The sequence below is a fragment of the Perognathus longimembris genome, chromosome 11 (assembly GCF_023159225.1).
Source record: "Perognathus longimembris pacificus isolate PPM17 chromosome 11, ASM2315922v1, whole genome shotgun sequence".
Lineage (NCBI taxonomy): Eukaryota > Metazoa > Chordata > Mammalia > Rodentia > Heteromyidae > Perognathus > Perognathus longimembris.
The window spans coordinates 2,506,500-2,517,460 of NC_063171.1; the positions used below are offsets into that span (position 1 = coordinate 2,506,500).

General features: G+C 37.4%; 1 long non-coding RNA gene across 1 annotated transcript; it reads right to left on the minus strand.

Annotated features, from left to right (window-relative positions):
• Positions 1 to 284: 284 nt before the first annotated feature.
• LOC125359825 lies at positions 285 to 10,152 on the minus strand. Its single transcript, XR_007212616.1, has 2 exons — positions 9,863 to 10,152; positions 285 to 315 (listed from the first exon to the last, which is right to left on the minus strand). It is a non-coding gene; the product is annotated as an uncharacterized LOC125359825 (long non-coding RNA).
• Between the last annotated feature and the right edge of the window lie 809 nt (positions 10,153 to 10,961).

Sequence of the window (10,961 nt, forward strand, 5' to 3'; positions counted from 1 at the left end):
GATTTGAAACTGAACAAATATAGATTTTTTAAATGAAATATAGATCTACCTATGTAATGAAACAGAAAATACTTTGGAGATCTCTGAGACATGGAAATTTTCTAATAACATTCTTTACAATAATAGTATAGTGTCTCAAGAACTCTCCAGTGGATTATGCAACTCACTTTAGGTATGTATCATGCCTTTTCATATAGTGGTGCTGTAATCTGAATTCAGGACCTCAAAAGTGGTAGTTTACCACTTAACCCTTTCTTCCCTCTTCCCATCCCTTTGCACTTTACTTATTTCTCAGATAGGCATTTGTATTTTTTTCTGTGCCAGCATGAACTTCAGTCTTGCTATTTATGCCTTCTACACAGACATGCACAATCACACCCCATTTGTTTGTTGAAATGGTTTCTCACTATCTGGCCTTGTTGTTCTCAAATCACAGTACTCTTGATTTCCACATATTAAATAACTGAGTTTACAGGCTTGTGCCACGACACTCATTCATTAGAATTAGTGTTTGCCTCCTGTTGAGGGTTGTCTTTCTGGCATTTAGCTTTGGGAGCTTAGCTTTATAGTTATAGTTTATACCTGGATTTGTTTTGTTCATTATCTACTTGGTTTCTCTTTTTATTTCGATCATGTGAAATGATGCAACATAGATAACATAAAATTTTTGTTTCACATAAATTTATTGTCTTTTTAAAAGGTATGCACAGTTGTGAACACACATACACAGCTGACAGGTTTTGGGTAACAAAGCAATTAAATCATATCAAATCAAAACACCCCAAATGAGTTGCATAGGTAAATATAAATATGAAAATGTTGAGTAAATGAACTGAAGAAGTAAAAGTGAATGGATCATTTCCAGATAAAGAAGATGAAACTTGAAAAGATTCCAAAAAGAAGGAGGAGAGACAGAAAATTTTTTACCTGCTGGGATTTCTGCTTCTATGATGTTTTCATCAACCCTTGGGTGTTGTTTGGAGCCCGTGTTTACTGCCCAAAGCACTGTTTTTGGAATATGTGGTAAAACTGTGTTTTCCACTCAAATGTTATCCAGAATGATTGTTAGTAAAACCACACTACACATGACAAATGAACATTGCATAATGTTTCCTTTCTGTTTCCTTTCCATCTGTTGCCAGTTTTCAATAACTATAGTGAGGTTTTTCAGTGTTTAAGCTAAAATATAAAGGCTTTCTCAAGTAGCTTAGATTTCAAAGAACTTTATTTAGCCACTAACTACAAGGAACAGATGTATTCACAAAGCTTAACTAAAAGTGATGATATTCTGTGAGTTAAAAGATCAATGAAAGGACTATTTCATGTGTAAGTAAATTACATAATTAAATTGTATTTGAATCATTCAAAGTCTGTTTTTATGGGGATTTGTTTTCATATGTTCAAAGATGGCAGGAAGTATAATACTAATGGTACAAAAGTACTAATCTTTTTTTTTTTACTTAGTATTGAATAGCACTTTTCAAATGAAAGCTACAATAGCATGAAATATTACCAAGAAGAAAAGAACAATAACAAACATAGGGTATGGCGGAAGCAGCAAAATAAATCATAAAAGAGAATTACACAGAAAGGTGCAAAATGCAGTGTGGATTTCTTCCCACTCGGACATAGAACCCACAACTTTCTACTAATGCTTTTGAGAAGCATTGTCCCTGGCCCAGCACATGTGCCTCCTGTGGCTGAGGCAGCACGAATCCTCTTGGACTCCCACCCAGCTCCAGAGGGCCGAGGTATGTCAACACCGCCCCAGCAATCAGACTGTTCCACACAGTGAACCACATGAGGAAGGGCAGAGAGAGCCTTGTCTCTCCATGTGCATGGATATTAGATTTCAATTGTACTCAGAATATCTTGTGGTAAACTAGGAAAATCAAAGTCCATATTTCCTCTCTTAAATGACAAGCTCATTGTGATGAAACCCAATTCTTAGGATAGAAGAAACACAGTTTAGTCTAAATATATAATTTAAACATCCTAAAATAAAATTTAGACTAAAATTCATTTAGCTTTAAAAACTTATCTTTGTTTGGTGGTACTGAGAAGTGAACCTAGGACTCTATGCATGCTAGATGAGATGCTAATATTTGAACACCCTCCAGCTCTAAGGAAAGCAGTAATGCTTTTGACTGCTTCCATGTATCTCCTTCTTCCTTGTTGCATGCCTATACAACACTGAGTGAATCTCACCAAACCTTCATAGTGGTGGTCACGAGGAAACCATGCAGAATGTTTTTGTACCATTCTTGCTTTCCTATGATATTATGACCATCACCCTTGTCTACCTTGTTGCTGATTTCCCAGCTTTCATTTAAGCCTGTTAGGTCGCAAAGGGCGCTATCTTCCCTTCCTTGTCCTCCCTCCACTCCTCTGGTTGGCTCCTGCAGGTACCAGTTGCTCCAATGGGGTCACAACCTAGGAATTTATTCCCAATTATGATGTCATATCAGTTCTCCTGACACCAAGTGGTCTCTAAAGTGGGATAATTTACTTTCAGATTAACTGTGACCCTTTAAGGCTTAACAAGAGCTCCTAGATGGTACTGATCATGATGCACAAGATCCAATGTCTACATGAAATATTCAGTTTTGGATCTGCTTCTATCACAGTGCTGTATGCCAAATGGGATGTGGTCACTTACCAGGTAGACAAAGGTGAAGGACCAGTGGAGAGATAATTCCTTCTGCATTACCAAAACTGATTGAGGCAAAATCGTTCTTATCTAGCCACTTTCTGTCCCCTACCATTTTTATATCAGATGGGGAAATTGTACACATTCTTTTATTTTCTGCCTCTACTTTCCACTGTTCCCTTAGGACCAAAACATAGAATTTCTACCAGCACCTTTCAGCTGAAGGATATACCTTATCTTATGGTTGACTTGACTGGTCATTGATAATACTAAGGGAGGTGACATAAGGATCTACAGAGAGAGAAGGAATCCTCCTAAAATTCTGGCAAACTAGATCATTATTTTGCTGTAAATCCTTTTTGAAGTAACTGAAATAAAGTATACTTTGCCTTTTCTGTCAATCAATATTAATCCTAACCCATCACCCCCATATGCCTCCCTACTGTAACACTACTGCATACGTGTGGTTGGCAGAGTTATGAACATGTAAATAAAATGCAAAACAACTATTACTAATACCTTTCTCCCTGTTGACTTTTACGTCCTTCTGGTGGGAGGGGAAAGAAATGATGTACAACTTCTGGTGGAGCTCTTCCCATCTGTTCTTTGCCTGATGTCATTGTGCTATTGTTTTTCCCCAAGCTTCCCTTTGTGGCATCTGAAAGCTGGAAGCAGCTGCTTTGTCTTACTGTGAACTGATCACTCGATACAAAGCAAAGTGCAGTGTTGACAGAAGTGATCTTGGTGGAAAGGGATCTTTGCAGAGCAGCTCTGACCTTGGCTGATTTAATATGCTTTAGGATTTTTGGTTCAATCTAAGATTTAAATGACACCTTAGAAACAAGACAAGTAAACAACAACACCAAATCCAGCTGAAATAAACAAACCCAACTGATGGTGATGATACAAAAAGCTGCCACCTAAAAGAGGGACAACAACCTTGATTGCTACAGATCTTGCTTCTTTGTAGAAGACATACATTTCTGTGAATAAATGGTCTGCCTCTAATTGTGGGTTTTAGTTGCTTATAATCATCTTCACAGACTTGCTTACTCCATTATTACTCATCAACTGCACAGGGAACACAATGTTACATTTGTCCTCATGAAATTCAGAAGGATCCTATTTAGGAATTTTCTCAAGTTCATGTCCTGACTGTTTAAGGATCTCCTTATGACAATTTGTTTTATGTAAATATTTGAGGCTAGTCCTTTGCTTTCAAAATCACATGATCTGTCACATTAGACTACCAGGTACAGATTTTATAAATCCAAAACAAAATCTTAGGAGAAAGACACAAAAATATCATGACAGCAGAGAGGAAGGTAGAACCAATTGCAATTATACATGCTTGGATATTTTGTTTTGTGGAGAAGTCCACCTTTGGCGGAGTTTTTGAGATCACAGAGAATCTTAATATGCAAACAGAGTGAAGAAGATATTTTCACACATCATAGGCAAGAGTTCTTCTTGAGAAAATATTTTAATGAAAGCTAGAGTAAGTGCATGCAACATGCTCTAGGAGGATAGGAGGCATTGGAGCAAACAAAGCATCAAGATCAGAAAGATAGTTTAACTTGAATCAAGAGGTCCTTTGAATATCAGCTATTTTTAAGTATATTTTGCAAACCATTGAAAACGTATGAAGCTTAATTTTAAGCAAAAGGATATTTTGATCTCAAAGCAAGGATATAAACATAGGTCAAAGCAACTTGTGTGTGAGTGTGTGTACACACACCCTGACACTGAGGCTTGAACTCAGAGTCTTGTGCTCTCTGATTTCTTGCTCACAACTTCACTCTACCAACTGAGAGTGTTTCTCTGGTACATCATTTTACTGTTTATATGGAAATGGCATCTGGAATGGCTTCAAACATCAGACCTCCAGATTTCAACATCTCAAGTTTCTAGTATTACAAGTGATCCACAGGCACATGGCTCAATGCAACATTTTTAAAGAGGAAAACAATGAATATTACAGTTAAGACAAGATGTGTCTCTACATATGTAAACCAGTTTGCTTGTGTATTCCTTCCCCAGCAATTAGAAGCAATTTTTACTAAAATATAAACAGTTCTCAAAATGTACCACTGATGCTCTTCATAGTATAATCTTTGAACTCAACTGTGGACTTCTGACCTATTGAAATGTTACTTAGAAAAACAAAACAAAATATTCTTCACACAAAAGATTTCCTGAAATTGTTGTGCCAAAAATTTGTTTGCATATCAGGAGAAGGCTCCTCATGTATCTTCCATGATCTTACAATTCTTATAGCAATCCATCAATGCAACATGGGAGCAGGGAATGGGGAGTGAAAGGAAACAGCCTTGAAAATTGATACACTGGGACAAGTGCTAAACCCAGCTGCCATGACTATTTCATTAAAATAGAATAAATGCATTATCAACCCTTTCATGGAGAGCTGAAAAGAGTGGATTCATGATTACTTTTTTTTGTTTGTTTTTTACTTAGAGTCAGGCAGGCACACCTGGGGACCCACAACATTGGTTGGTGGGGGTGGCTCAGGTTGGGGTGTAGAGATGGCTAGACTTTCAGCTGTGCAGTTTGCCCATGCTAATGGTCTTGGGAGGAGAAGCAGGCCCTGGCAGAATGTCATCAGTGTCTGTGTGTGCAGAATTTCTCACACAAAAGGGGATAGCTCTCACATTTTATGTAGACTAATAGCTATTCTTTTCCCCAAAATTGTCTAATTTGTTCCTTATTTGAGACCCAGTTCTTTTTTAGAGCTCTACTGATAGTTAATGATGTGGCAAGAAAATGACATGCATCTGCAGATTCTAAAGAAGAAGCTGGGAAAGACTATTGATTCTTCAAACACCTTAGAACTCAACTGTTTGAGTACTTAGGCTTCATTCCTAGACAAGGTTTAAATGTGTCTTGTGTTGTATTTCTATATTCCCACTAATACACACAGTTCAAAAGGGATGTTGCTACAGCTTGTAACTTAGTCTGCTTGACAAACAAGCTCAATTAGTGGGGAACATCTCTAAAGTCACGCAACAGCAGAGACAGACTCAGGCTTCTTAACCCTAATCCCATATGTTGTCACTAGCTGACCCCCAGCTAGTCAGCTGTATTTGGTTTGATGAGGACAATGTGTCCTCATACCAGACAGCCTTCCCTGCTTTTTTACCTGTAGCTGTAAACTTGAAATGCGAGCCATTCCACCTGGGGCTAAAACGTCACTTTTTTCAATATCAAGTTATTCTGTATTTATCAGATTTGTTATGAGATTCAGAAACCATTTGAATGACATCCTTCATGGGGAGTAATTTCCTTGCAATGATTTTTCAACAATATCAGAATTCCTTTAAGGGATTGATAAGGATCACTGGATAAATGTGTCTGTGCTCTAGCTGAGCACTAGTTATCATATCTAGCTATTCTACCCTCCTCTCCAAGCCACTGAATATCTTATCAAAAGGGAAAACAAGCTCTTGACTTGTCACTTATGAGCTTGTATGAAAAGCTCACCTTTTGAATAAACACAGAGGCTTTTCCTCAAGTAATTCCTCTTTCTGACTTTTTGTTTGCTATCATTGCAGTATTTATTGAGATAATTATCATGTTATACAATAAATTTGAAGTAACACTATATTCAGGATAAATTAAACAATAATATTTACTTTGGGTCAGAACTAAACCAGTACCTTGGAAAGTTTTAAATTCATTTCAAATTTAGTTACTTTTGCTTATAAATTGGTATCTAATCTATTTTTAATGACCTTTAAAATAATTTGGTGGTGTTGGTAGGAAATTTAGATAATGACCATGAGAAAATAAAAGGATTTTTGTCTTCTATTTTTCCAAATAAAAGCAAAAAGCCCCCAAATTTCTAGAACTTAGACCTTTATGACATTCCAAACCAAGAAAATAATTATGAGTGGCACATGGGTAGCCCAGTGCAGTAAACTTGGAAATAGAAGTTGTTCTTGAAACATAGATGGTATTAGCTCACCAGTGCATACAAGATGAGGGAAGTTAAGTGGAAAAGTGTCTGTCAGATATTCTGTCTCTTCAATTCTCCATCTGTGCTAAGCATAAAAATCTTTAATTGATATTGTTTAAAGAGCTGTAATATGTAATATATGCATATATATATATATATATATATATATATATATATATATATATATATATATATATATATATATATATTACCTGTTTGGCTATCTGTATTTCCATCTAGCAGTTGTGGGTGTGCTGGCATTTTTTTTTGGTTTTTGTTTTTTGAATTTAATATACTTTATTTTAGGTAGAGTTTATCTTTGATTTTTACTCTGTAGAAGTTTGTTATATATTATTTTTCTTTTAAAAAATTTTATTATCAAACTGATGTACAGAGAGGTTACAGTTTCATATATTAGGTATTGGATACATTTCTTGTACTGTTTGTTACCTCATCCCTCATTCCCCCTTTCTCTTTCTCCCCCATGAGTTGTTCAGTTCATTTACACCAAACAGTTTTGCAAGTATTGCTTTTGTAGTTGTTTGTCTTTTTTTTTAACCTGTCTCTCGATTTTGGTATTCACTTTCAATTTCCTAGTTCTAATACCAGTATAGATGGTTTCCAATATACTCATATAAGATACAGAGATAGTGTAGGTACAACCACAGGAAGGGGATACAAGAAGATCATCAATAATAGAAGCTAGAGTTACACATAGAACATTGAAAGTAGTTACAACAGTGATATAACAAACATTTCCATAACATGGAGTTCATTTCACTTAGCATCATCTTATGTGTTCATAAGGGTATAGCTATTGGGCTCTTGTGATCCTCTGCTGTAACTTGCCTAAACCTGTGCTAATTATTCCCTGTGAGGGAGACCATAGAGTCCATGTTTCTTTGGGTCTGGCTCACTTCACTTAGTATTTTTCCACATCCTTCCATTTCCTTACAAATGGGGCAATGTCATTCTTTCTGATAGGGGCATAAAATTCCATTGTGTATATGTACCACATTTTCCTGATCCATTCGTCTACTGACGGGCATCTGGGTCGGTTCCATATTTTAGCTATGACATATTGTGCTGCGATGAACATTGTTGTGCTGGTGGCTGTAGTGTGATTTTGTTTGTGTTCTTTTGGATAGATACCCAAAAGTGGGGCTGCTGGGCCATAGGGGAGCTCTATGTTTAGCCTTCTGAGGAATCTCCATACTGCTTTTCTGAGTGGCTGAACCAGTTTACATTCCCACCAACAATGAAGTAGAGTTCCCTTTTGGCCACATCCACTCCAACAATTGTTATTGTTTGTTTTCTTGATATAGGACATTTTTACTCGGGTGAGATGGAATCTCAAAGTTGTTTTGATTTGCATTTATTTTATGGCCAGTGATGTACAGCATTTTTTCATATGTCTCTTGGCCATTCTCATTTCCTCATCAGAGAAGTCTCTTTGTAAGTCTTTGGTCCACTTGATGAGGGGGCTATTGGTTCTTTGCAGTTTTGTTTTGAAGGAATGTAATTTTTTTAGTTCTGCATATATTTTAGATATGAGGCCTTTGTCCGTTGTATGGCAGGTAAAGATCTTCTCCCAATCTGTGGGCTTTCTGTTTATCTTGCAAGCTATGTCCTTTGATGTGCAGAAGCTCTGCAGTTTGATGCAGTCCCATTTGTCCAACCTTTGATTTGTAGCCTTTTGGGGTCTTTGATAAGGAAGTTCCGTCCTGTGCCAAGGAGCCCAAGTGTTTCTCCTACTCCTCCTTTAGTGTTTTCAGGGTATCTGTTTTGATTTCGAGGTCTTTGATCCATTTGGAATTGATTTTGGTGCAGGGTGATATATAAGGATCTACTTTTAGTTTGTTGCATGTGTTGATGTGCTGGCCTTTTGACCACTCTGGAGCTTCAGGTCTCAAGGGTCTCAAGCTCACTGTCCTGTTGGATACTAGATGGAACTTTGCTGCTGAGGATGTGGGGACACATTCTGACTTGAAGACCCAGTGAAGCTTCTGACACTTCTTTCTCTATAGTCACCTGAAACTGAAACACTATTTGTTTTACATCACTTACTCGACAATGAGCTTATCTGACTTTATACTTTGGTTAATGTGCATCCTTTCACCAGAATGTAAGTGCCATGGCAGTTGGTCTGTCATATCTGTTTCTTTGCTCCCAACTTGTCAATAATCACCCACTCCAGTAAATGTTATAATTCATCAATTCCCCTTAACAATATCTTCATTTGTACTTCAATAGCTATAATTTTCAAAGTAAATATGAAATAATCACTTGTTTCTCTTTCTACCTATTTCAGATTATTTTCTATGTTGCTGTGACTTTATTACTTTTTATGATGTTATTCCTTTGTACCAGCTTTTATTAATCTTAAGAAGCACAGTGTAACTCCTAGTCTGGCTGGCTCTATTTGAAGTGAATTTGTACCATGGGTTGCCCTTTCACTTTTTGATTATGGATATGCAAATTGGAGTAACAGACTCATCTTAAGAGGAATAGTTCAGTCTTCTGATTCTGGTTTTTAGTCCTGTGTCTTGGCGAGGTCGTTTCATGTTTTTAAGTTTAGTAAAGCTGTTTAATGGCACAGGATGGGTCCTGGAGAACACTTCCTGGGTGCTGTAAAGGATCTCTTTCCTGCCGCAGTGCAGTGGCTCAGTCTGTGGGTGCTGCATATGTCAACCTGGCTGTGGAGCTACTCAGCTTCTGTGCTCATGCTTTCTTTCCACTCTTTTTTTTTTTTTTTGGCCAGTCCTGGGCCTTGGACTCAGGGCCTGAGCACTGTCCCTGGCTTCTTCCCGCTCAAGGCTAGCACTCTGCCACTTGAGCCACAGCGCCGCTTCTGGCTGTTTTCTGTACATGTGGTGCTGGGGAATCGAACCTAGGGCCTCGTGTATCCGAGGCAGGCACTCTTGCCACTAGGCTATATCCCCAGCCCTCTTTCCACTCTTAAGACTGTGGATCTTAAAATCTCTACTACCGTTAGATAATTTATTTTTTCACCCCACATCACTTTTGTTTCTTCAATTGTGATGTTAACTGCTTTGTCTCCCTGACATATTGTTATTGTTAAGTGACATAATTCCTACTGTGATTTCTTTTTTGTTAATAGACGTGGAAATTTATTATGCTTCATAAACTTGCATGACTTTTTTTTCTGATTAATTACTTATTTATTGTCAAAGTGATGTACAGAGGGGTTACAGTTTCATACATAAGGCAATGGATACATTTTTTTAGCATGTAAAATATGTTTATTGTTCTTTAAAAGGGTTCAGGGTTTGGTTTTAATCAGGCTGCACACCTCTCATCAGTCTGACATTGCTTCTATGTCAAACTGGCTTCAGCTAGCAATACTTCATTAAATCCAAAACAACAAAAAGTTCTAATTTTGAGAGAAAGAAAATCCAGTTCTGAGAATATCAGTTTGCAATTATAAACAAAATAAGGGCAAATGTTTCATGTTGCTTTATACACCCTTCTCACAGAACCAGGAATGTAATTCTCCTTAGGCAGGTACTGACACTGATATAGGCAGCCGATAAAATTTAAGGCATGTCAAATGAAAAAGTTTTTTGATGGTATTGATCAAAACTCGTAGACTCAACAGCCTTTATCTACACTTAGAAAGTATGATGTTCTAATCTTGAGTCTATATCAAGTATCTACTGTCATGTTCAAAAATAAAAGAATTTTGGTTAGTGCCATCATTTTTTTTTTACTTTAAAATTCTAGAATGAATGGCAAAAGGCATTATTTTTATCTTCTGGTATGAGGGAAGAGAAAAATCTACAGATTTGCACTTAAGTTAAAAATCAAAACTCTGGCAATGGAAAATAGGCAGTTCACATAGCCGGCCAACATGTGAGGTATTATCAGTGTAAGACGCGGTCCCAATCCATTCCTACTGGCCTAGCTGATGCTACAAAATGAGGCAGACGCTTATAGCTCGGACCAGTAAATTCCAGAGGGACACAGTGACTATGAGCTTGGATTCAGAGCCTTAGAAGAAGGGAAATACTAATCTGCAATTTAATTTTTATGTGAAAAATACTGTGAGAGCCCCTGACGAAGTCTCTCCACTGCCTTTGTCATTGCAGCCTGGTTCTAAGTGCCTCCTGCAAATGAGAAAAATGTTGAATCCAGAGGAGAATCTGCAAACATGCTACCACACCACCTCCCAAGCAACATAACTCCTTTGCTATTCATCTGGGTTGCTTGGTATTGCTTGTTTACCCTGCCTGGTACAGCCTGTGGATACACACTCACTAGGCATTGCTAACTCCAAACTGGTGATTTACATTTCTTGTCCAATTTGTTACCTCTTCC